Source organism: Phalacrocorax carbo, chromosome 7 (genome assembly GCF_963921805.1).
Source record: "Phalacrocorax carbo chromosome 7, bPhaCar2.1, whole genome shotgun sequence".
In the NCBI taxonomy this organism is placed as follows: domain Eukaryota; kingdom Metazoa; phylum Chordata; class Aves; order Suliformes; family Phalacrocoracidae; genus Phalacrocorax; species Phalacrocorax carbo.
Genome location: NC_087519.1, coordinates 49,343,938 through 49,371,360, shown reverse-complemented (window position 1 = coordinate 49,371,360; position 27,423 = coordinate 49,343,938). Strand labels below are relative to the sequence as shown.

Here is a 27,423-nt window from a genome sequence, read left to right as displayed (position 1 = left end):
GCAGTTGTAACACCGGGCTTTCTTTTTTTTGCTTCCTTTTATTTTAATAGCAAATTGAAGGAGCGGTATAACTGTATAATGGCGTGATAAATCAGTCAATTTACATTTGGCAGAATAAAATTAGCATTGCCATTACTTCATATTAGGGCATGGCTATGACTATGGAATTGATTTCAGAGTAAGGCTGATCCATTACTATTTTGTTAATATTGAATTTTAAATAGCATGATGAATTACTAATCAATGCAGTTAAAGAAGCAACTTAGGAAAAAAACCCTATTTACTTTTTTAATTGTGTCATTTTACTGGGCTTCCATATTAGGAAGTCCATAAAAATAATATTACAATTACACTGGTCACTTGTGCAATTCAAGGAACAATCTTTGTTAGGCTAAGAGAGAAATTTTTCACTCATTTATATTCCCTATAAACTTCCACCATTTTTGGTACACTGTGGGCTTGCTCTGAAAAGATAGACCAATGTTGTTGTGCTGTTTCATATCCTAAATAAAATAAGCTATTAACAAATGGAATGAAACTGATTAATTCCTTCTTTGTACAAAATACCTTTCCATTTGTTTTTCTTAGTTGTGTATACTTCTTATTCTAACCTAGAGATAGAGTTTAGGTTTATGAGTTTATCCTAAACCTGAAGAAGGTTTTAGTCAGAGGAATTTTGCTCTTTTTCTTACTTCTAACTTCTGTCTCTCCTGGTAGAAACACCATACCACAGAGATACCTCCATTGCGTCTCATCTCAGATATACATTTTATTGAACAGATAAAGCTAATGTATGCACATTCTTTGCTAGGAAATCTCTGTGATGATAGAAGTAGAGAAAATATAAAATGGACTCAACCTGCCCATAGGCTGGGAACAGAGATCTCTTATCCTCTGTATAAGTTACTGGAAATCCTTCTCACAAATCTGCACTATCTAGAAGAGAAATGGAAATTCAGTAATGCAATGCTACTTCATTCTGGTGATCAGCATCTTGCCTTTATAGAAAAAGAGAACAGAAGCTAGGTCTTCTTAGAGTGTGAAGGAATTTCAATTAAAAAATGACTATTTGAAAACTGTTTTCCCCATATCTTTATTTTAGCTATTGTTTTCACAGCTCCTGTAATCAAAAGCCAAACACAAATGACAACGAAATGGCAGCTTGCAAAATTTCCAGAAAATTGGAACAAAATCAATTGCTAAATCAAACTGAATTCATTAAGATGTAACTTTAAGAAGTACATATAATCTTTCTCTTCACCTACAAGAGCCTCTTTAATATGGACAGGATAATAATTATTAATCATGTCTCCAATGAATCCCCACAATGAAACACTGCTCCGAAGTGAACAGAATATGTTCAGTCTCTTGGAAGAAATGTTGAATAGGGCTAAACAAGCTTTTTGCTCATGCTGTGCAGTTTCATTAATATAAGTGGGAGTCTCAAAGATGTTCACTGACAACTGTTGGAGTGCTCTCTTGGGAAACACCGGCACTCCTCAGAGAAGTGATGTGAAAATCCTTCGCTTGGGCAATTTTCCATAACCACTGGGTTATTCCACAAGCATTCTTCTGAAATCGGTTGAGGCATTCAACACATGTGAAAACAGACATGCCACCGTCCTTTGTCAAATGTTCTTGAACTGCATCCAGCAAGCAGGCTTACCAAAATAAGGTACCGCTCACTGTGAATAAGGACGACGAGATTTGGCTTCAGTATCATGGAAATATATTTGTCATTCTGATCTGCAATGACATGGGAAAAAGTCTATTGCTGCTAAGGAGAACAGCCATTTTACTGTGAAGAACCCTGGCGCTGAAACAATTCTGTGTGTTTTCAACCATTTTGTGCAGACATTTTCCCCTCCCCCCCAATTTCACAGCAGTTTTTCCCTGAAATGTGCATTTTATTTCTAAAACACTGAGATATATAACCTAAACCAGTATTTCCCATCACTGGAAAAAAAAAAAACCAAACCCAAAAAGCATTATTCTTTCTGTTCTGAAAATCACTGCCTTTGGCACCACATTTGCAAAAATGTTTCCTACCACCACAACCCCCCCCAACATGTATAAACTTCTATCAGTAGTTTTTAATTATCTGCTTCGTGTACCAAACTATTTATGGGTCTTTGAAATATTCAGGTATCAGTTTTTACTCTGTCTACATGCTGTCTTTCAGTTCCTGCCATTGCATATTTGAATAACAAATATTAGGTTCATTCAGAATTACAGCCAGTTAATTTTTAACATATAAAACTCTAGATAAAAAGTTATAAATCTAAACATAAAAAATATATTTATAAAACATTCTGACCATCAGCTTAGTAGGCAGTAGGAAAACAAAGCTTCCATCCTCCTTCTTATGCTTATGTAGCTGAAATCAGGATTCATGCATTGAGGGGATCACACAGAAGAACTTGGTACCGGGGAAATTCTCATCATCACTCTTGTAAATGCACTAAGTTTTTTCTAATCTTTGAGGTACTGAAAGTATCCTGATTCCCAGCTTTATCTCAGCAAAGAATAAGTGTCTGAATGTCCCTTTGTATGATGAGCTCCTGTTAGGCACTGCAAATGTCAGTGGATGATAACGGTCCCAGAACAGGTGAGGCAACTCTTCAGCAGGGATTTGCAAGGATTTGGGATACTTAACCACGCAGTCTCTTCACAACTTGTCTCAAAAGTTGACTCTCACTTCACCTTCTCATTAGAACTAAAGTCAGGCAAAGCTCTTGGTAATGTTTATGAAGGTCAGTGCTTTGAATTTTTTTCCGTGTTATTGTAGATAGTAATCTGGTTTTGGATGAAAAATTGCAAATATCTGAAAAGCAGACACAAATTTTTGGAGTTGTACTTAACTGGAAGTGAATTCATTCTATCCTGTGACACAGGCTTTCTTTCTGCTGGACACTTACTTTTCAGGTATGGTGATTTTTTCCTGCAATTAAACTGGGACAGATAAATGGACAGATAGATACGTTGTCATATATTCCCATTGTCCTGTGTCTAACAAAGAGCCATCTGGTCCCTTTAATCAGATAACCTGAGAACAGTAGATTGACTGGCCTTTAAACCTCAAAAGATGACCAGGCAGCATTTTTAGTGAGAAAAATTATTTCTTTGTTATCAGGAAGGAGAGGACCACTGCTTAAAGAACAGTATACGAAATAATGCATTCTTGGCATGTAGAATGAAAGGCTTAATAGACACAACAAGCATTTTCTGTGACTAGAAACTGTAAAGAGAGAAACAAATGCTTGTTTAGTTTGAATTTATTCATTTGTCATTGCTTCTACCTTTCCTACATGAGCTTTAGAGGTACAAAATCTCTGTGTAACCAATTAGAACAGGACCATGCTAACAAATCTATCCCTTTGGGTTACTCTCCAGTAGAGGTTGCTTTTTTTTATTCATTACGCACAAAATTACTCCAAGAAAGTCAAGCATATATTTCAGCAAGATGAAAGCATGAAAGTGTCAGGAGAAATATTTCTTTAAGATTTTAGTTAGAGCGTTAGAAATTCTGCTCTCCTAGCCGCTCGAAGTCATGCTTGGTGCTATGCTTTTTGCTTGCTGTGATTTTCACTACAGGAAATCCTGACTTTCAGCATCACAAGGATTAGACTATTAAAAGTGTTCTTTCGTAGCAGATTCAGGAGTTATACAGCCTGGGATTTCAGGTCACGCTAATTCTGATACACCTTTGTCGTTCAGGAGAAGAGGCAAGTGAGTTCTGCATTGTTTCCTCACAACATTTTAGTCTGTGCTCTCTGCTCAAGTTTTAACTAGCACATGTTTGGGAAGGAAAGGGACAATAAGGTTGGACTTGCTGTTCACAGAAATTGGTAGTTTGCCTTTTTCTGGCTCTTTTTGCAACAGTTGTAGACCGCAAACCGAGGCCATGCAGCTCTCTAATAATGTGCCACGGAGGAATTGACTACAGATATGTGCACAGATATGTGCTAAAGAGTGCATTTGAAGTTCACTTTTGTTATGAAACATGGAGTGGGAGATCTCCTGAGGCAAGAGATTTTATTAACCTTTCCTCCTTGAGGCTGAAGGGGCAGATATGCAGGATTAGCCTGTTTCAGTGGTATTTTGGGACTTGCATTGTTATTTCTGTACCTGAAGTGCAAGAGGATACAAAAATGGGGGATATTGGTAGGATAATATTCAGGATTTCTAACATTCTTCTGAGGAACATAAAGTTACTTTAGAAATCCTTCCTTACAAAGTAGAGAACATATATATAGAAAATGGGCCATTCATTTGTTGACCATATACTCTGAAAAACATACTTAAATGAAGCAAGCAGAGGCTTACAGATAGGGACACTATTTATCTATCGCAGTTTGCGGAAATAATTCTTTCCTTTGCTAAGTATTTTTTACACTGGTAGAGGTGTGCTGTGTTACTGAACTGCAGTGAATTATACCACCAATTTTGTAAACTGTAGCCTCTGGCAAATGAAAAACTTAGTATGCGTTGTACCACTCAAAGTTTTCTCCAATGGTTGATGTAGTATTTCAGATTAGTCTCCAGTAAAATAGAGTAACACCCTTTTGTTCAGAAAGTCATCTAACCAGGGAGCTTATGATCTTTATCAGCAAATTATTTGCATTTCTTTTGCTACAGTATCAGAGAGGGGAAAGAGAGACAGAGAATGAAACAACAACAACAAAGAAGTGTAGAGCTGTTTGGCAGAGGTTCTAAAGCGAAGCCTGAAGTGTATTTATGGTTATAATTTTGCACAGATCACTTGGTGCTCTAACACCGTGCTGCTGATCACAACATAAATCACACTTTAATTTTAACCTTTGCAATTCATCAATAGTTTCAATATCAAATATAATTCAGCACTGACACTATTGGTTTACAGGTAAGTGGAATAAGAATGGAGGAGACTTAGTAATGGATTAGTTGGCCTGTCAACAGAGGCAGAAAGATTCATGTTGTCTTCTCTATGTTTCTATCACATGCACAAAGCTATAAATAATGGCAACAGCTAATCAGACACAAGAAAGATATATGCTGTCATTGAAAATCAGTTATTTGTACCATCTAAGCTTTAAGAATTTAGCCACTAAAAGGGAATCCATTTAATAAAAGAGCATTTTGCTGCTTGTTCAACATAGCTCTATATATATTTAAGGGATTTTCTTTTAAACATACAAAATTATTTTCTTTGGTCATGGTATAATAGTCCTGTTTCTGAATAAATGCTCATGCAACGCTGGTGAATGAGCAGCGTTTTTAGGAAAAGAAAATCCTACTTGGCCAAACAATTTTTTTTTGCTTTGAACATGTAAGGCCAGAATTTGACTTATTTTTCTGCTAAATGTAATAATAAAAGATTTGTCTGTTGCCAGGTTTCTTAGTCTAAACCTGTTCACTCTGATACTAGAAATTTGGAAAATGTCTAACTTCTAAGAGTTTCAAGTTTGCAACAGCCCCCTGAATGCTGTCCTTCACTCTTAACCCAGCAATTCAATGGGATGAACAAACAACTAAATCTGTGTTGTGGTGGTGGTGGAACAGTGGCCTGCAGAGGCTGATTAACTCTGTCTTTGCAGATATTCAAAATGTTACTGGATGGGATGACAAGTAGCCTGATTTAACTTGAAAGTTATCCCTACTTTGAGTGAGGGAGTGGATCAGATGACCTGCAGAGGTCCCTTCCTACCTAAATTCTTCTGTGATTCTATATGGCACCCTGTAGCTCTTGGTAAGATGTTTCATATTATCTCCTACATTTTTTTTCCTCTCCTTTTACCCTAAACTTGTTTTTTTGATCATATCCAGCAGAGGCACAAATGCCCGTGAAGGCTTTACTTGGGATGAAAAGCCCTAAATACTCAACATTTTATTCTTCTTTGTCCTTATCCATTCTGTTGACTGAATTATTTCTATCATACTAAATCTTTGTGTGGACCTACTAATTCAATGATAATAATATTAATCTCCCTTGTGCTAAACTTTATACCCAGAATATTGACACATACATTCTATTAAGTTTATGGTTTGTGGTATAATGTCAATATGCTGGAATGAAAAACACAATGACAAATCGTTCTGTGTCGATGTGTCTGTAAGCAAGCTTTCTTCCCTCTCCTTCCTCTTCCCAGGGATTATAGGGGTTCCTGGGTAAATGCTAAAACTGTTCAGTAACACACTGACACACATCCTTCAAAACAGTTTAGGACCTTTAAGAGAAATAGTTGGAAAGCTGCCAGTGCTGGGCATGGGATACTTGTCTGCACTTGTGAGATTACAGAGCTTTAGCGCTATGAAATGCACGGTGAGTTAGAATTTGCCTCTAATCAAAGTTATGCAAACACTGAAAATGTTTCTTTGTTTTACATGATTCATATAGATTGTGTATTACCTCCAGGGAAATACTGAGAAAACTTTTACTCTGTAGGACTTGTGGGTTTGGGGTTTTTTTTGGGTTGGTTTTTCTTTGGGGGGGGAGTGGTGCAGGTGTTTGGTTTGTTTGTTGTTTTTTTTTACTATACTTCAACATATATTTAATTGCTGGACTAGAACTGGTCTATAAGACATCAACATTGCCTTTTAAGAAAATCAGTCCTCTTAAAAATGCTTAGGTGTGTATGCAGTACATTATAACACTAACATTATATATTGACTGAAGAAAGTGAAAGGACTCCTCTAAAGACCTCCTACTCTTGTAGGAGGACAACACATACAATTTACGATATACCATGAATTTTCATTTAACCAAAACACTACTCCTTCCTCCCTCCCTCCCTCCCTCCCTTCCTCCCTCCCTCCCTCCCTCCCTTCCTTCCTCCCTCCCTCCCTTTCTTCCTCCCTCCCTTCCTTCCTCCCTCCCTCCCTTCCTCCTTACTCCCTTCCTTCCTCCTTACCCCCTTACTCCCTTCCTTCCCTCCCTTCCTGAAATCCTATACAAAATAAAGAAAATTAAACCTGACCCAGATCTCCATAAATGTTGCAAAAATATCAAGTAAAAGCAGAGTGTCCTAAGGAATGTTTATATGTAATGTTTTGGGGGCTGAGGTTAGAGTAGTAAAAAGGACATGGGATCAACATGGCCATTGCATTTTCCAAAATATATTGGCTTGTGTCACAGCATGGAATTAAACTTAGATATTTCCCATTTTTTTCTCCTGAATAAGTTTGTCTGAGGAGTACTGTGTGATATCTCTGGTGAAAAGTGATGTATAATTTTGAAGGCAAAGTATGTTACGGTATCATTGACTACTATTATAATAGGTTAGTAATGTGGAGCAAAAAGAATTAGTAGGACTAAACCTCTTCATTTCATTTATAATGATCTACTATCAAATATTCTGTTCTCATTCAGGGATTTAAATGCAAAAATATAAAATCTGCAGCAGTGATGGATAGAATGGTACTTCAACCACAGGTTTTTCACATGCACAGACCGTACCCTATGGATTCTGTTGACCTCTGTAGGAGAGGTGAAGTCACAGGTACAGATCAGAGTCCTCCTGAAGAAGAAACGGTGATAGGGCAGAGTGCTTGGGCATGTAGAGAGGACTGCCTCCTTGTCTTTATGGCAGACCAGTGTAACTGAAATGGACTTTCAGAAAGGACCTAAGCTGTGATTTTTAACTTTCAGTCCTCTCTGAATAAATTACTGCTTATGATAGGCTTCATTACTTTCTCAAAAGCTGGCCATAATCAGAAGTAGGTAAAGAAGGAGTGCTTTTTATCATTTCTTTGGAGAAACACTGCATACTCACCTCGCAAAACGGTAATTGTACATCACTTTTCTCTGACATGTTATAGAAGAAAGAAAAGACATTAGTGAGTAAGGTAAAGAGACTCATCTTGTTGAAACATTGCATTCAATGTTAGAGAAGACCATGCTTTATGCTCAGTAAAGCAGTTTAGTCCGTGACTGGTATAAGGGAGTTGGACAATGGAAATTTGAGTGCAGAATCTCCAGCAATACTTTGTGTAGGCGGTTTAGACCGTAGGTAATCAAGGACTGTCTCTGCCATATTCCCTAGTTGAGTATCACAGTGCTTAATGTGATAGATCTTGGATAGGACCTAACAGTAAAATACAAATAATAATACATCTCAGTACCAGAACTTTTAATGTACCGTATTCTCTTAAGTAAAAAGAGAGCCAAAATATCCCCAGAACATATTCTGAATATTCCTGGATTGGTATAGGTACTGCAGTGTGAGAAGTCTGCAGAGCTGGGACAGCTGTCGGCTGTATTGTAAGGTGTTTTGGTTTTTTTAAATATCTTCACTAAAGGAGGGAAAAATGCTGATTCTTCTGGAATGACTCCAGTGCCAGCCACTTCATACTGTTCAGTAGCAAGATTACCAACTCCTACAGCTCTCTCTTTTTAAAAAGTCACTGAAATAATTTCTTCTACAAAAGACCAGACCATAAATACCAGTGTGTTAGATAAAGCCAATGCATCATTTCCCCTGTCATGTCCTACAGCATACGCAGGTTTGGTTGGAAACAGTTTAGATGGCAATTTCAGACTCTCACCTCTAAAGCAGAGGTGTAGATCTTGTCAAGGCATTGAAAAGAATGAGTAACAAGTTGCTGAATGTACAAGAAAAGGATGGTTTATATTTGTTGCCTCTGTTCTATTACTTCCCCTTGACTTGCAATTGTAGTTTTTTTAATTGCTTCTCTTTGTTCTTTGAATCACCATTGTTGCCTGGAACTGTAATATTTTTGTGCCATCTTGAGATGAGCCCTCAAGAGCAAAGCATTAATTTTTCCTTTCCTAGCCACGGGCCATGCTTTTACCATTCACTGGTCCTGTCGTGGTGCGTGTCTCTCCAGAAGCCCCACGCTAAAGAAGTGTCGTTGCACCTGAGTAGTGACAATAGATAATAACCTATAATAAGGAAAATATTGATAGCTGTCATTATTCTTTAGCTTGTTTTTGTTACCGATTTTTTTTGAAAGAATACTCTGTTAAATGCAAGCCTGTTTCCCGATTCCTGACCATGTTATCAGCAATTACTACCCTAGCCTATAAAACATTTAATCACTTCTGAAAGGTGGGAGATTAATGAGAGGTATTTTGATATTCTTTTCATTTATTGCAGAACAAACAGCATGATGTGCACGGGTGAATGAAGGGAGGAAACAGAAGCTGTTTTCTTTTTCTTGAGCCGCTTGCTAAATCTATGACTCCCTGAAAAGAAACTTCAGCAGAGTCAATGACAGTTGAGACCCTGACAGATTCAAATAAGTCACAGGCCTCATGTGCATCAACGAACTTCTTGGAAACCAGCTTCTAAATAAGGGCCAGCTCCAACCGTTTTAATGAGTTCCCGCTGAAAAGCACCCCAAAGTTCAGTGCCTGCAGAAAGCCAAGGTGGTCCCGTAGCAGTGTGCCAGTAGCCTGCACTGCACGGCGTGTGTTGGTGCATATTAATGGCTCACACAGAAGTATTAACGCAATCGCTTTCACCTGCTCTGTACGAAATATATTTGTGTTGGGTTTTGAATCAATACACTTGTGTTCAAAGCCCTGCTTGGGCTATGGAAGAATGGGTTTTAACTGTTCCAAGTAACCAATTTTATTTATAAGGCTCTGGCTGTTAAAAGCCTGTTTGAGACAATCCAGCTACTCATTTTATACACTTGTATTGTGAATATTTAATTTCCTTTAGAGGAGAGGCTTTGTTGCAGATTTGCTTGAAGATGGACGGGCTATTCATACAAACAGAATAAGCAGCTCAGAGCCCTAAGGTTGAGAAGTCACTTTTAAGCCCTGTCTGAAACTAAGCCGAAGCCCTCTGGCCCATTGATTTGCAGGAGGCTTCAGTAACGTTGCCAGCTTTACCCTGTTTCGGTACTCATAATCACAGTGGTACCACGTGCATCCTAGGACTGATGCTTTTACAAAGCTGTGCAGAGCAAGAGAACTTATTTCTCTTGCAGAAGGTGATGGTTCTTTAGCAGCCTTTATATCAATGCCATCATAGCAGGGACCCTTTTTCAGGCCCTTTAAAACTAGTAAAACTTCTTTCTCTAGTTTTCTTTCTAGGCTTTCTCTGCCAGCCATCTTCGGTTTTCTGTCTTCCCAGGTCTTTCCATAGCAGACAATCACTGCCATTAAGACAAAGTACTCTCTTCCCCCAGATGGTAGAGCTTGTAAAGAGAAAAAAAAAAGAAGAAAGAGGAAAAAAAGAATGGTCTGCTTCTCTGCAAAGGGCACCTGTCTTTTACAGAGGATAAAATGTGGCCAGATGAGCTTAGCAACATTATTAATCAATCTGCAGAGACATCTTTCTTATTTTTTCCCTCTGTAGGAAAAATCTTCAGAAGAAAACAATCCAGGCAGAGGAAGGCATATAAACCTCTGCAGCCTCAGACAGGGAGGGTTACTTCTCCTCCTTGTTAAGTTAGCCTTACTGTCTCCAGTAGGAACATTTTTAGGGAAATTATATACCTTCTGTTTAAATTTATAGCAAAATGTAAGCTTTGAGAGCTTGTGGGTTCTTCTTGTTTAACTGAAGTTGCTTATTTCTTTGAAATAAGCATTATAATAATAATCACATTTAATTGGCTGTTGCTTCTGCCCAGATTCTTGATTGAAGAGCATCACCTTTATTGCAAGTTTCAACAAATGGCAGTGTTTTCCACGCAAAAAGACCCAGGCAAGTATCTGTTCTCGTAATTCATTCTTTGCAGAGATGTACTTAGCTATTGGGAATTGTAGAGAAGTGCATATCAGTATATCAAAGCATTTTACAAACTCCGTAAGTAGGGAACTAACGCTTTGTTGTTGCTTATTTTAGACTGACAGAAAAACTGAGTGATTCACCCAGATTCCCATGGCAAAGACTGCCCTTCCTCTCGTGTACCGTCACTGTTTGGCTCCTATACACATGTCCTCAGATGGCGTATATCTGTACAGTTCTTCAGTATGAAAAGAAAATGCTTTCACTGCTGTGGGATTTTTCACTTTCTTTGTACTGCATTAATGGAAACTCCCACTGCCGCCAGGGGATTAAGATAGATGGATGCAGGATGCTGTGGCAGAGCCAACCCTGTATGGAGACAGATGCAGGGTTTTATATCTAAAAGCCCCATCCAAAGGTAGTTAAAATACCTGAATAAACAGAATGAAAATTCAGAGATCAAAATAAAAATAAAATGTCCTGAAATTTACTTCAGAAATGGAAAACGCTGGGGGGGGAAAACCTTCATTTTGAAACACAACGAAACTAAGTAGACTCATCCAGAGAGAAGGCGACTCTCCTATAAGAGGTTAAGTTGTCCACAATCTTATTTTCTGCATCTGTAAAATAGAAAATATGTCATTTAAAGAAAGGTAATGCCACTTACTTCAAAAGAAAATACAGCACAGTCAGTAAGTAACAAATACGTAATTTGAAACTATTGAGTAAGGTGGTAAAGAAAGAAACATTTGTGCACTGCAGAGATGGTTAATTTCTACTATGACTGCTACTGAAATGTCCCCGTGATGCTGCTAAAAAAATTTAAAATGTTTTCTTTTTTATTTCCGTATTGTTTGGAAATTTTCCCAATATCATCATAGACTCTTTATTCCCTGTTTGTAGTTCTTTTGTCTGTATCAGAGTTGAAAGTGAAGCTGACAGTTAATAACTGTATGGGAAGGGTCTTGTTGACATGATTATCATGGAGAGCAATGAATAATAAAGTGAGTATCTGAATGTGTTAATTTCTTTCTTCTCTCACCTGTCGTGCTTATCAGTATAAGCAGCTCTTTCACAGTGGTTTCTGAAAGTCTGATTTTAATGTAATCTATAGATGGGCAGTGAGGGAGCAATAGCTTATTTTCAAACTATGTAAGAGGGAAGATAGGATCCGACTTGTATACATTTTCATCTAAACCTATTTTTACTTCTTAAAATTTCTCCTCCCTTCATAAGGCTGCTAGAGAATGAAAATGGCCAGGAAAAATCTCTGTGTTTCTCGTGGCTCTGCTGCCGTCAGAAACCCTTGAGTGGTCCCTACCTGTCGTCCTCTTTGTCACTACTCTTGGTAAACAGAGAGCAGAGACTTCCACAAAAAATAAAAGCAGAATCAATAGAAAGTTTATCTGATTTTCAGTCAGATGCCTGCCACTGGGCATGCATTCATTGTCTACCTGTCCTTCCTTCTGATCGGTTAAATTAATGGTTCAGAAGCTGAACTAAAGAAAAACCAAACAAGTTTTGTACTGGAAAAGCTAACATGAGGCATATTGCTGGCAAAGGGTGGAAAAAGGGAGGGTGTATAGAAAGATCTGGAGGGTTCAGAACATTGGATTAAGTCCAGGGATTTGTGGCTGAAAGTGGATAAATGCAAAGCATTTCTCTCAAGGGGCAGAAAAAAAATAATAACAAGCAGAAATAAAATACAGGAGAGCAGGACAGAGAGCAGCAATGCAGAAAAGGTTCTGAGGGAGACAGCAGGTAACAAATTAAATATAAGTGAAATGTGAGGCTATTAGGGGAAAATGCCACAGCTATTTTGGAGTGCATTCCTCATGAGGAAAGAAAAGTGATAATGCACATTCCCACAGCCTTACTGTGATTATAACTAGACTATTGTGTTCACTGGGGGAGAACCACAATGAATTAATGGTGCTGATAAACTGGAGGTGTCCAAGCAAGAGGTACCTGTACACTTTCTCTGTTAACAGGGTCCTTGGAAGTCACTGTGGTTTACCAGTGATCTATGATGGCCAGAAGAGATTTAAAAGGATGCTGTGATGCCAGGGAGAATTTTGAGAGGGAAGATTCATTTAGCATCTGGACAGGTCTATGATAAAGGCCTTTTGCATTGCTGTGTTGTGGCAGTAATTGACTCTTAAATTTGAGATGCTATGGAACAACTGTCCTCCTTGCTGATGAAGAAGTATGTGACTAAAAGAATCATCAGAAATCCAAGAAGGAGCTGAATATCAGTGCAAACAGGGGATATTTTCTGCCCTGCCCCAAATTTTCTGTCCTCCTCCACAATTGACACAATTTCACGGCACCATTGTCATGTCCAGTGAAAGGAAGTTTGTGTTAATCAGGAATCTAAAAGAAATATTTCATTTTTAGTATGAATTCTGTCCTGCTTTGCTAGTACACATGGAAGATTTCAAGCTAGGGAAATGGAAGATAATTTTAGGACTTTCTATAACTCCTTGGTTTCCATCAGAGATGATTCAGTCTGTCAGACAGATCCGCTCTGTAAAATCTGCATTATTTCATGACACCTCAGGTTATTTCCTAGTATAATTAATATTTTCATCTCAAAGACTTTTAAAATATCTCATAAATAGTTGATGGATATCAACAAAGTGTTAACTGATGCAGAGACCAAGTAATGGGTTACGCAGGTTAACAAGTAACATACAATCCCTGGCTTAAACTATTCTGTAAAATGCTGGAGTACTTGCTGTTGTATTCTCTAGCAAATGTGTTTAAAATATTCTTGCTGTCAATTAATCACTTAGACAAAGGAATCTCAAATCCTCTAAAATATCTTAGTTTAAAATCAAACTGATGTCAAAACTGTTTACATTTTCCCTTTACCTTTCCCTGTTCTTTGAGACTTGCTCCTTTCCCTTTGCTTTTTAATCTATGCCTCTTCTCTCATCAATATTATTCCAAAAACTCAAAGTGCAAGAGTTGGGGGAAAAACAGTATCTAAGAAAAAAGATCTTTCTATCAGTAAAAGGTGAAGGGTTCTAAACCTTTCAGTCATAGTGGAAGTGACCTTCTAGGCAAGCTACAATCATTTTTTTAAATTAGAAGTCATAATTTTAAAAGACATTACACTGATAGGATCAGTTAGTGACTCCAGTTAATTCAGATATCTCAATATATTTCTGGTTTCAGGTTTATAATTATACTGGAATATGCAACAATTCAGTTGCATGATAGATTATAGTTATTTGATATAAATTCAATATTCTTGAATAGCATTCATTTTTTATAGTCCTTTGAAAAGGAAAAGGGTGATAAAGTCCACAATACCCTGCTTTTATTTTAGCTTCCTTAGTTCTTAGACCTTGAGGCAAAATATTTTTAAAATTACCTTGTAGATACTTTCTAGAATCCTCTCACACATTTGTTTTCCATTTGAATCATACTTTTATTACCATGAAATAAATACATTCATATTATGCATATAACTCTACAATTTCCTTTGAAGTATTTCTTACAGGCTAAAAGGCTTTGATAGGGGATGTCTAAATTTTTACAGATTTTCACTAGAGCTACATTGTAATATTGTCATATTATTTTCTTGTACTGTTGTGGATTTTTTGGGGGGGGGGGGAGAAGGTTTGTTTAATAAACATTAATTCTTGGTGATTTAGTTTGGGACATAAGTGAGACAACACTTTTTGTCAGAGCAGTCAATTCATCATTCTTCCTTCCAAAAAGCAGTAATATAATAAATTATTAAAACAGATGTGTGCATCTGTAACTATGTGCACCTGGGAGAGGGAAGAAAGTTTAAATCTTTGCTATTCTTCTGACCAATGCCTAATTTCAGTGTTCATCCACTTGCCCTTGAAGACACAGTCCATCGGCCCTTTGAATTATTTGCTAGCAATTGTTCCTGCTCTGGAAGCCCTAGACACTATCCAAATGTGAAATGGGGGGCCTTATCCCCCAGAAGCGGACAACAGAGCGCAGCTGTGGTGCTGTCATTGCTGTGAGAACAAGATAAGGACAGCAATATCCAAGCAGGTGTGTTCAGATCAGACTGCAAAATCTCCTGCTAAAGTAGAATAGTTTTGCCTGAACTGAACTCCAGATTGCTACCACCACCATCTAGGTAGCTTAAAGGAGACCTGAATAGCTCTAAATTATACTGCAGTAGTCTTTCCACTGGTATTTTGTTATCTTTTTCTCCAGGATTTCTACTGGTTTTGATAGGCATTAAATCAGCTTCTTGCTGTTTCTCCCTTTGTATGCTGACCCTTTAAAGATGTTGAGTCAGGATCAGCAGGCTGGTCCTGATGGAGCATTACACCCCACTGGCTCCATCTTCATCCTTCACTTAATGTCTTCCCAATAGTTTATGCCTCAAACATTTCCTCTTAGACACCCGATTTTAAATAAAAATAAATAATATGCTCTAAGCTGTCCCTTTTGGAAGGAATTTCTTATTAATATTTGTTCATATTCAGGAGACGTTTGCTTCATAAAATTAGTTGACATTTAAAATTCAATCAATTATAATCTCACCTCAAATTTTGTGCTAGCAGAATCAAGCACAAGCAGTGTACAATAGCTAAATCATAAAACAATTAGGAATAATAGCTTCTTTAGGTAATGATACTGTTAAATATAATTAAGATTTGCATTAATTGTTTCAGATGTTTCTGACTGACAACTATTTCAAGTCAGATTTCGACGCGTTTTCAGCTCAAATCTTGCGTGTTAGGAATAGGTTGTTTAACATACAAAGAACAGTTCTCTACATGTTTTATCCATGTGATTCACTTACTTGGTTCTTTTGCGCTTTTTTGTGGAAGAAATAATCTGACTGACTATGCTGGGAAAGACCTGGCATAATGTGAAGTACTTAATAATAGAAGACTGTGAAATGAAGGAAAGTGAAAAAGAAGTCAATGCCTTATTGTTAAATATTGAAAATGGGCATGTTTTGTGAATAGGCAGGGTCCTGTTATGGAGTAGTGTGTATATCTAAACCAGCAGTGACAGAAACTTTGCTTGATCAAAGCTGGGATTTCTTTCATTTTTTTTCAATAGCCAGTACACACAAAGCAACCAGGGTATACCATTAAATGCTCTACCTTTTAAAAGTAGTAGTTGTACCTTGAAAATATCTTGAAAGCTGAAATGTTAGTTGAATTAGTCAAAGAACTAAGAGAAGAATATAAGAACATTAAATTGAATAAGTCTTGTAGTTAAAGGTTTTGTAAACATCTTTACTTTGTAGGTTGTTATGACCTCCATAGAGAGTATTACCACCTGAGTGAAGGCAATATATATGTTACAGGAAAGAATATCTTTCTTTTTTCAAAACAAGTATCTTCCTTCTGCAAAAATATTATCATTTTTTCCCCAAATGTCAATACATTTTTTTGACTTGGGGATATTTTTTTTTAATTCATCTTTGAATTACAAATTAAATGCAATTTTTATACTTTTGGGGTTTTGCCTCCCTCCCCCAGCAAATCTCAGTTTTACCACTTTGCCAGAAGAGTTAATCTTTTTTTCTTCTTGTGTTAGTTCTTTACCTTCTATGCTTCTTTCAGAGCTGATCAAAATGAATTTGAGTAGAATAACCAAGCTCGTTCACAATTTGAACTCACAATATTTATGGCATGATTAAGCAAAAGAAAAAAAAGACAACAAACAAAAAACCAAAGAAAAAACTGCTCGAAATAGCTTAGCAGCCCCATTGCCTTACACTGTGGGTACATTTTGGGAGCGCTGAATGTAATCCTGGTGAGATTGTAAAGGCCTCCTGGAGCAATAGGATAATACTGGGTAAATGTCTATGTCTTGATAATGTTTTACAACAGATTGCACTATAATTTTAAAAGACTTGCCTGTCACTATCACGGTCTCTAATGACAAGTCTCTTGGAAGACCCCTTGTAGTCAGCTTTCTGGTTTGTCATACCACCTTCTAACATGGCATTATTGCTGAAGGAGTCATCACATTATAAGATAATGAGGTGCTGTTCTCATCAAGTTAAACTGTCTTGCATCAACATCTCTGGGACATGATGAAGGCCATTTAAAGGTTCTTACTGTGACCTTGGAAGAACTGTCTTGTGCTTCTGCATATCCAAATTTCTGCGGACATTCGGAAACGTTTCAGAGGACAATTTTAACAACTGCTTACATATATTACTGCGACAGACTAGGCAGAACTGTAAAGATGTATTATCTTCTCAGGTTCTATCACAGCAGGTGTCACCTGTAGGAAAGCACTTCAAAAATAAAATTGCATAATGAAGGAAAGGTGGGGGTGGGGGAGGAGTAAGTTTGCATAATTACACCAGGTGAGAACAATCAGCTAATCTTGGTGATAAGCAGAATTTGGATTTAAGCCAAACTGTAGCCCAGAAACAGCTTTAGTGGGCTGGTAGGTCATGTCTTCTATCAGTAGAGGAGAGGTGAGTATAACCTGCATTTTTCTGATGTCCCTTTGCGGCCCTGCCCCAGGCTGGGAGCCAGGGAGGACGATGACCTGCTCCAGCTGCAGTGAGATGCAGTCTGAGCGGTGACCGGACAAACTGCTTCTGATTTCTGAGGCTCCCTTCTCTCTCATCATCAGTATGCGACCCATGGAGAAATCTGTAAGAGTAACCCTGTGACTGAATAAGAGATATGGGAGTTGAAGGTTTCTTTTAAAAGGGAAAGTTGTATTACAAATCTGTAAAATAACCATAGGGAGAAATGATCATTCTCCGGCCTTTCCTCTTGATACAGTTTGACTAGCTGATGTTCCTTATTTTTCTCAGCTCTGAGGTGCATATTAGTAAATACAAAGCTATTTAAAATATACATATGTCTCTGAATAGACCTTGAACATGAAAAAGAATCCTATCTTTTCTACAAGCCCTTCCCTGTAATAAATCATATGTAGGCCCCAGGCTGGCACTAAAAATATGTGTGAGGTGTTAGACACATCTTGTCCAATTTTTGTTAAAATTTAGAGACAAAATCTACCTGGGCAGAGCATCCATTGGGCCACAGTTTAGACAGACTTTTAAAAGTTTTGCTGGAAGCAGGCTTTAACGAAACACAAGAGTCAACCCTAAGTACTGTTGTCATGTATCTTTAACTTGGACTTTTTGCTATATATAATCATCCTAAATCCCATGTAGCTATATTTCTTCTATGATTTGATAAGCAGGCTAACATTAAGGTAGAAGTGTTATTTATACTATGAGTTGAGCTCAGTATATTGCTAGCCATTTGAAAGAAAGGTAGCCCCCAAAAAATAAAAAGGTGGTATTATGGAAAATGCAAGCACAGTACATTACGATAGCCGTTGAAAAGAAAATCCAGGGAACAGGTGAAATTGTTCATGGTGTATATTATCAAGAAACAAATCTCATGCACTTTGAGTATGGCTATTACCACTTGCACAAAATAGGTGATGAAGTGAAATATGAAGAACCATAGACCCATCAGCCTCCTGCCTACAGCACATAACGTCTTGCTTTCACCAAAGCAAATGGTACAGCGTATTAATGGCATTTAGCCATCCAAAGGAACTGGTGGACTTTCAGTCAGGTTCTCCAGTCACTTTTATGTGAGGAGTGAAATACTGTTTTCAAAAGTTTGAAAGAGATATACCTTAGCAATCCCTGGAAATAGCTTCTCTGCTAAGCTGCGCTGTGATTTATACGAATTAGTATCAGTCTGGCTTCACTGTGAAATTAAGTATTACTAGTCCCGAAGTATTTGGGTAACTTTTATTCTTAATTTTCTTTTGATAGGTGTAGCAAGTACGTTTAAAAGTGGAACAGTCATTCAAATTTTTCACAGAAAGTACAATTATAGATTTTTCTCTCTTTTAGTCCCTAGTACTCTTTTTTTCTTGTAATAAAAGCTGACTACTTCCTTTCTCCATCAAACATGCTGTATATCTGCCTTTCAGATGAATTGTGCCATGCTTATTTAGACAAGTGTGTAGAAAATAACCAGCTGCAGTCCTGCTTTTCCACTCATGAGTATTTCAAGAACCTTGTAAAAGGAAAACTTGTAACAGGTACGTGTTTAATAACAACCTATAGTAAGATTTATTATGTCCGGATGTGTATGGCCTTTGGGGTTTTGCTGGGGTTTTCTGTTGGTTTTGTTGTGGTGGTGGTTTGCTGGCTTTTTGGGGGGGTGGGAGGGCGAGCTGAGTTATTTTGGGGGAGCGGTGGATCCAGTGAACAAACAACTGACAGCACCCTTGAGAACGAATGAATTCTCTAGACGGATAAAATGCTGCATTTTTTTTTCTTAATAGTCTAATCATGTACAAATCCACCACTATATATTTCTCAGAGCAGGGAAAAATAACCGAAATTGTACCTCTGTACCTTATTGCAGAGATTTAGTGCTGCGTTGTGAGATTGTGTTCAACAACAGGCTTTGAGTTACAAGCTGGAATGCTTTAAAAGTGTGAAAGACGAATTTTGTGTTAGTGGAAGATGCATCAGGATGTTTTATCATTAGCTCGCCTCTGACTCTCATTGGCATATCCATAACTTCTGTGACTATATAAGAAAGCCACAGTAAAATTACATGTTTGGCACTGAGATAATCTGATACAAAACAATTGGGAATGTGCTTCGAATATTTCATAGTACTATTGTTTTAATATTAATATCATTAAACAAATTGTACGATGCCATATCAAGGCAAATTATGACATCTGACATTCTGAGATATTCCAGTTTTCCAAAGCCTTACTTATAGGAGTCGGCAGAAAACTTTTCATAAGTCCTTTCAGGAATGCTTCTTTTGCTTGGAAGAACAGCCATCAAGTTCAGTTTATATCTTTCATTTATAATTCAAATAGTGGATACAGTTCAAGGGTTTTTCTTGTAGGTTTTCATGTATAATTTTCAAAGCCAGCTGTCGTTATTAACAGTTTGTTGTGTTTTTTTTTAAATTAAACTTTGTGCATAAACCAAAAAAGTTGGAGAAGAATAACCTCTAGCAAAACGTAACCAAAAGCGAGATTTTAAACCTGTTACTAAATTGATGATAACTTGTAGGGCTCCAATAAAGTGCAAGAAGTCAGTGAGTTTTCCCTCTTGGTCCAAGGTAGGATCAGCATTCCTGACATATTTCTGATGAACGTTTATTGACTCTAAGTCCTTAAATACTGCCACTGGGGTCTCTGCACACTTCAGAGGAGAGGCTGACTCCTCAGGTACCTCACTTACCTGCGGTGCAACAAACAGCTGTTATGATTGTCCTAGCAGCGACCTCACCTTCACAAACCTCTTATTAATTCAAAGAGCTGATGTTTCTGAGTTATACAAGATACTCAGAAATGTAGGTTGCATTGCAATACTCTGAAATAGAAGCTTCAAAATGTATTTTCTGCCAGTCAGCATTACATACTCGAGTAAAGAAGGAGACCCATGCTGAAAGTCTGATTTGACTAGACATAAGTCTGGTGACTTTTGCATCTGAAGGTAGAAAGTCTTTCCATCTTTATTTGTGAACTCTTCACCAAGGGTAAAGACTATCCCAGCTAAAATGATTAGCTATTTTTGGAATAATAAGTCTAGGAATTCTGTAGCTCATTGGAAAACATCTTGTGAACAGAAAATATTATCTTTATGACAAAAAAATCACTTCCCTTCCTATCACTTCCTATATGTTTGTTTCACCCCACACCAAACAAAAAAAAAAGCAGGAGAGTAGCATTGATAAGTTGCTGTGAAACTTGAAATGAATAACCTAGAGATGGATTAAAACTCCTCATAAAGAGTGCTTCATCTTCTGTACTCTATCTCGAGATGCAGCTGGGAAAGAAATGTTCTCTTTGAAGCCTTTGTGAAAATGGCAGGTTTCAAATAATCTGTAATTACCTAAAATGTCATGATCTAACACATGTGTGTTCTACACTTTTCAAAGCAAAGGGCAGACATCTCCACCCAAGGTTTAGTCAAGAAAGGAATGCTATCTGCAAGATATGCTTTAATTATAGTCCTCTGTTATGAGAAAGTTTTCCATTAGAAGGATTTAATTTCTGATACTTTTAACAGTATCGTCAGCGTAGAGGACACACTTTTTTTTTTATAAAAAGGAGTTTATTACCAGCAATGAGTTAGCAAATACAAAGGTTTCTGCCACTGATAACAAAGAAAACTCATCTGATACCACTCATTTGTCTGTAAATACTACAGAATCACATATTTCTTTACAGACAGCAAAGCACAGCTTAATTTTTACTAGAATAATGGACAGTTGCCGTTTGGGGTTTTTTTGCTTTGGTTTTTTTTGTTTATTTTTGTTTTTTGAAACTCCCCATGTACAAACACTCTTCTGAACCTGTTACATTAAATACATTAAATCACTATCTCACAGCCTTCATATAGGAACAAATTAAAATAACCATGAATAATGCACCTGATTATTTAAATTAGTAAAGCTTCTAACAGTCACCTACCAAAGTGTGCTAGAAAGGACTAGAAGAAAAAAGGGGGGAGAAAAAATTCTCCAGTAAAGGGGGGATCCAACAGCTTGCACAGATACCTATGAAAATTAAAGTCAAGGTGAACTTGTGGCTCAAATTCAAATAGGATATAGTTTTGTGTTATTCACCAAATAGTCATTAGTACCACAGTATTTGCATTCATTTTTGCAATCCTGCAAGATTTGCAAAATATATTACTTAAAAATGACTGAAAGGTGATATTTTTCATCTATCTGAAACCCAATAGGAGCTTTTCATATAGCAGAGCGACTAGCATCCGTCAGGGCCGTAGGTGCAGAGCTAACTTGGTGGTTATCTAATGAATCATTGCTAATACTTTCTTCAAGGGTTTGGTAGCCTTGGAAAGTTTCATTGCAGAAATTGTTCTTTCTGTGAGATACAGGTAACAAATAATTGTATGTCAGGTTCGTATCTAGCTTGCTCATAATCCATGACTATTTGGACACTGAGGAAGCATACAATTTGTAACAATATATCAGCTCTGTTTCTGCGAACAAGTGTATATTAAGCTCACATTCTGTATTTGCTCAATTTGCTTGGCTTCAGACTGGAGTAGGGAACCTGTTATAAAACACCTGTAATAGCCGTCTGGTAAATAGCATAATTTGTTACATAGCAGATAGAGGGAAAAGGGAGGTTTATGGTGGAGAGCTATATCAATAAGTGCTTTGGTTTCAATCACAAGTGCATTGCTTTTTTTATTTCTTCACATAAGGTGATAATGAAGAATGATGACCTCATGTCTAGACCTAAGCTTTTAACTTTGTTGCAGCTCTGGGGGCTTTAATGTTTTTCAAAAAGCAATCAATCAAGTGCCAAAAACTGTCTGGCTAATTACCTCTGAGACTTTCTAAAACTCTCCTTTCTTTCCTCATAGAAATGTAGTATTTATAAATGGCTTTGCTGAAGCACAAACTAGGTTATGGCCTATTCTCCTCTCCACCTTTCTTTGCTTCTGCTCTATACTTATAGAAGTGCTAATGTTGTGAATCTCAGCATTTGACAGTCTTTCTATCAGAGACTACCATCACTGTTTCCTCCTGAATATTTCTGGAAAAACATATTTATCTCATGATATAAGACTAATAAGAATATCCAAGTTGTGAGTATCTCAGGGGGGGAACCTAAGAAAGTGTAACTGATGAACACTGAGTCTCCCAAAGACCTGATGTCACCCAGGATCCAGTGAGATGAATATCAACAATGATGTGACTAAATCTGAGATTTCTTTGGATTATCTATTAGAAGTCAGAGGTATTTCAAAAAGAACATATAATCAAGGTGGGGGGGAGAAGCTGAAAGGGACCTCTGGAGGTCTCGCAGTTCAACCTGCTCCTTCAAGTAGGGCAAACTTCAGTGGTAGATCAGAGAGCTCAGGGCTTTCTTTGGGCAGCCTATTCCAGCGCTCAGTCACTGTGACAGTGAAGAGTTCTCTTCTTTATTTTTTCCTATCTACCTGCTCAATAGCTGTCTGCGATTGAGGTAGCATGGACTTTCTGTGCAAAGATCTTGGTAAGAGGCCAAATACGAGATGCTGTTTTACATCTTTGTTTTGGTCCAGGTACTTGAATGTATTGCTTTTTTTTTTTCTAGTACCTTCAAGCACTTTTTCATCCCATAGAAAGGATATTTACAAATGTCTTGACCAAAATGAAAATGCATAATGAAAAAACTAGTTATAAATATATGGCGCTAAGCTTCATTCAGCTCATTTGGGAGCTAGTATCTTTTCTATAAACAACATTACCTTTAGTGGAACAGCTATGTGACAAGCCTCAAATTTCAGTTTTGAGGTGGTGTTCACACTTGCAAAGTCTGACCAGTAGCTCCAGTTATGAGAAACTGTTTCACTAGAAGGGGATCGTGGGCCAAGAGAGAGCACTTTTAAAAAGCTTTCATTTCATAGAAAGAGTCTACCAAGGCAGAAACAAAACTAAGATCAAAGTATACAAGATAAGGCTCTGCAGGAAACCCCATCATTCTGTCAGGCTAGCTGGACAGCAGGCAAGGAGACACAAGCATGTGGAACCGAGCTAAGTGTACAAGAGAGCATCATATATTAAAGCAGTTGAAGTAGAATTTCTGTATTACTGATAAGAGAAACTCTCTCCAAAATGTAATGAAATCATTCTGGACTCAAAACCCTCACTCAAAAAGCAAAAATGCAGTATATAAGCCAAAAAAAGACTCCAGTTATTAGAGTTATTGTGAATATTTGTGTCGTGAATGAAGAATGCTTGGAAACTAAGAAAAACAATCCAGTCTCTGAAAGGGAAACATCTAGTGACACAAATACTTCAGAAGGTGCTAAGTGTCTCACTAGATATAAAAATGTGATGGCACTATGTGTGTCGCGAGTAGAAGATGCAGCGGGTAGAAGGAAAGACAATGTGCCAAACAGAAACCTGACTGCGACTGACTTGCTCGAGGCCTCCCGAACTGCAGTTGTCTCCATCAGAATTAATTTTCTTCTGTTCCATACTTAGAAAGAAACTGTGTATGTGGAACAAATAGATAGTCACATAATATCAGAGAGTAATGGTGTATATTCATCTTAACCCACTAATATAACCACCCTCTATAGCCACATAACAAAAACATGGGTAAGGCAACGAACATGTAAACATTTATAACATGCATATAGAAAGTCTTTATATAAATCATTAATGTGATACAAGGTAAAAGACAGTCTCCATAGGAGATTGTGTGACATCTGAGAACAAGAATTTCTGGTTGCTCCATGACAAAACCCAGTATTCCAAACCTGTTGGTCATTTAATTCTCTTCTAACAGAAAAATATTTTGAAATGTCAGGATATTTTAAAGAACTGCTCTAGGAAGCAACACCTAAATTTTTATACAGAGCTAAGCTGTTTCTTCCTGTTTATGAGTTTTAAATATTCATCTGTTTGTCAAACTACTGGGCTGCACAACAGCATCTACTTTTTTTTTTAACCATAAGGATATTTACGGCACTAGGCTCTTAGAGCTGAATTTTTGTGTAATCCTGCAAAGACTGAACATTAAAGAGGTCATAAGATAATTTAGATTGGAAGGGACCCAAGGAGTTAGTCCAAACTCTTAGAATAATTAGTGTACACATTTTCTTCCCAGTCTAAATATTAGTGGGAAAATTCAGATAGTTCTGCTTTATCTTCTTTCCAAACTCAACATTGTACTACACAAACAGCTCTGAAATAACAACAGTGAGCAGTGAAAAAACCCTGAGCTTTCCTTTGTGTTAATACATTTAATATCTGCAATACTTTTTGTGACAGTGAAACTTAAAATGATAAAAAGTTTGAAGTTTAACATTAATTTAAATACAATGAAGTAAATGCACAGTATGTAATCATATGAGCTAGTTTTTTCCGGGTAAACTGAAGTGTAACTCCAATGTTCTTAGAACATCAACAAAATCAGGAAATGATTGCAACTGGCATTTATAATAAGCACTAGTTATGGTTGATGTATGAGATAATTATAATCCTTTGCAGGAAAATCTAATAAATCCCAGAACAGTTACTCTGTAAAATCTATTTTTATGGAAATTAGGGTATGAATATTGCATCTATTATAGCAAGTGGGTTATACAGGCAATTCTGACAGCCTCAATCAAAAGCAGTGTCCACTCCTGAAAGGTAATTGTTTCTGAAGTTTTGCACACACAAAATAACAGGTGTTCCATTTTCTGAAATTATCTAATATTAAAATATGAAAATCTTCATAATTTGCACAGCTTGATGAACTTCTGCAAGAGACATGCACCTCTTTTGACACAGAGGTTAAGACACTGAATAAATTGAGGAGGATGTGGTTTAGTATTTTGGTAATCTATAATGTACCAAGAGTTCTAGTTTGGGTTAAACTTCTGATACATGTAGCATCCCAAGACTAACCAAGGCTTTGGATGGATAAGGTTGTATTGGATATGGGTTATAATGAGCAACGCCCTAATTTTAGTTCTACAGTTAAATTGAAAAATCCCAGTACTTGTTTTTATGAGAGGCTAGTACACTGGAGTTACTTCTGCTTTACACAGCCCAAGGATGGAAAGCTCCTTCTCAATCTTAAATTACAATTCTTTAACTTTTATGAATATGAAAAGCAAAAGAAAGAATATCCCCTAGAGAGCTGACAGATGATTGTGAGAATAACCTGTCATTCCTAATCTTGGTTTTAAAGTGTTTCTTGAATGCTTCAGGTCCTTTTTGCCTGGGAATGCTTTTCAAGTTTTCACCTCCAAAAGATGATAGAAAGCTATTAATATGACTCTATGCTTGTCTGAGTTCCCCAAGGACAAGCCTTCAGTATTGGATATCTAAGATAGGCATCTATAATCTATTTTGCATTAACTAGGACTGCATTTGCACACTTGCAAGAGTTACAGCCAGTAGGTAACTTGATGCAGATGCCTAATTTTAAGTACTGTAGCAAACAGTTCTGGAAAACATCAGCGTTCTCAAAAAGCCACATGGACATGTGCTTAACCTTGGACATAAGCTTCCTCTGAAAGCCATACAACTAGTGAGTTGCTCACACATATCATCAGTTAAAGCTGATTTAGAAACTTCTAAGGTCATGGAACTAGATAAATCTCAGTCTTGAGAACTGTCAACAATCTGCCATTTTATCTACTAGTACGTCAGTCATAATTTCTATCACCAATATGTCACAACTTCTTAAAGTAAAGATGAGTAGAAAATACCCTGCAAGAAAGAATACTGGCGGACAGAACAAATTCTTCATCAATCTGCTTGCTATTGTATTAGTATATATGCCATGAAAAACAAGCTTTGCCTACGCTTTCAGCTAATATTTCTGGTTGATCCCAGCCACAGTTTAAGCTCAGCTTCCAACATGTTTTCTTCCTTTTTAAAAATTTTTCAATTCAGCTATCTCACCCAAAAAGTTTCTTATTCACACAGTTGACTCGGGTGTCCTAGTCTCCCTAACGTGGTAGCAACATATTTGTCCTATCCAATAAAGAAGCAGAATCGTAAAACATAATGTGAAACTTTATTAAATCTTTTCATAAGATCCCCAGGTTTTGAGTCAGAGAAGCTGACATGCTCTCTTCACGCAAGTCTTGAAGGTATTAATTCCCTTTGAGTCAATTCTCTAAGCCTTTTGTTAGAGTTCCTCTTCGGCACCTGCTTCTTTGAGGAAAGCCATTTCCCTACAGAATAAGAAATTTCCAAATGATAAGGGATATGATTCTTTGAGGAGCCAAGTGACTACCACATAAAAAGATGATAATGGGATATATTTTATCTGGATTGAGATGTATCTGCCAAGCACATCTCGGAGGACTTGTCTGTTAAGAATAGTTTAGAATAGATTGTTTACCCTATTAAATATCAGCAGAAACTCTACTTTTGCATTGATTTCCTCCGTCTGTATTCTCAGCTGGGAAAGTACAAAAAGATTTTAGAAAAAAGAAAATATTATGGAGTGCTGTAGCAACTGGAGGAAAAATCAAGCTTGGATTGGTAAGAGTATTGAATCCTTTGCTGTTCTATTTCTATACTCTCCTGGTCTTTTTCCTACCCAGTGTTATAATTAGAGGCAAGGATTAGGGTTTAGATACAAAGCCTGTTGCTACTACTGGGAATTCTTTTCTCAACAAGGTTGAAATCCAGCCCATGAACACAGCTTTATTCAAGAAGGGAAGTAAAAACCCAGACTGTGTTTGGGTTTGGGGTGGGGCTTTTTATTTCTTTGTTTTGGATTTGTTTGTGGCATTGTTTATTTTGGATAATAGCATAGATCTCAATTCCTCAAAAATTTGAGCATCTATTAAGTTGACAGATCAATAAATTAGGCACATGCTTAACCTCTTAATAAACTGATGCCTTAGTTGATAGTAGGAATTCCTAAGGGCCTATGAGAAGAAATTAAAGCTGGAGCATTCCAAAGAGTAATATCCTGGTATTATCGTAATGCCTACATAGAAAATATTGATGAGAACCTGATAAAAAACCCTGGGTTTCTTACATTTTAATTTCTTCATTAGATTTTTAATTTATTCCAATTCGAAGGGTTTAACTCTTTCTTTCTTCAAGAATGTTTTGAAAAGTTCATAGAACCACTACAGGATTAAAACAGTTTGGTGGGTGCTATAGCATACATTCTCTCAAAGACATTTTTTTAGCATGAACAACTTTTAAAACTTAATCACCTAGCCAGCACACATTCCTAATTGATCTCTCCCTCTAGGACTGCTGTTTTCTTGACCTTT

The 27,423-nt window shown here is 37.1% G+C and overlaps 1 long non-coding RNA gene across 1 annotated transcript in view; it reads left to right on the top strand.

Moving 5' to 3' along the window:
* LOC135314405 (uncharacterized) overlaps positions 1 to 27,423 on the top strand; it is a 90,083-nt gene that overhangs the window by 40,573 nt on the left and 22,087 nt on the right. Inside the window, exons 6-9 of the long non-coding RNA XR_010373910.1 lie at positions 5,577 to 5,728; positions 6,129 to 6,301; positions 18,618 to 18,728; positions 26,592 to 26,674. This is a non-coding gene — a long non-coding RNA (uncharacterized LOC135314405). The remainder of the gene's footprint in view (positions 1 to 5,576; positions 5,729 to 6,128; positions 6,302 to 18,617; positions 18,729 to 26,591; positions 26,675 to 27,423) is intronic.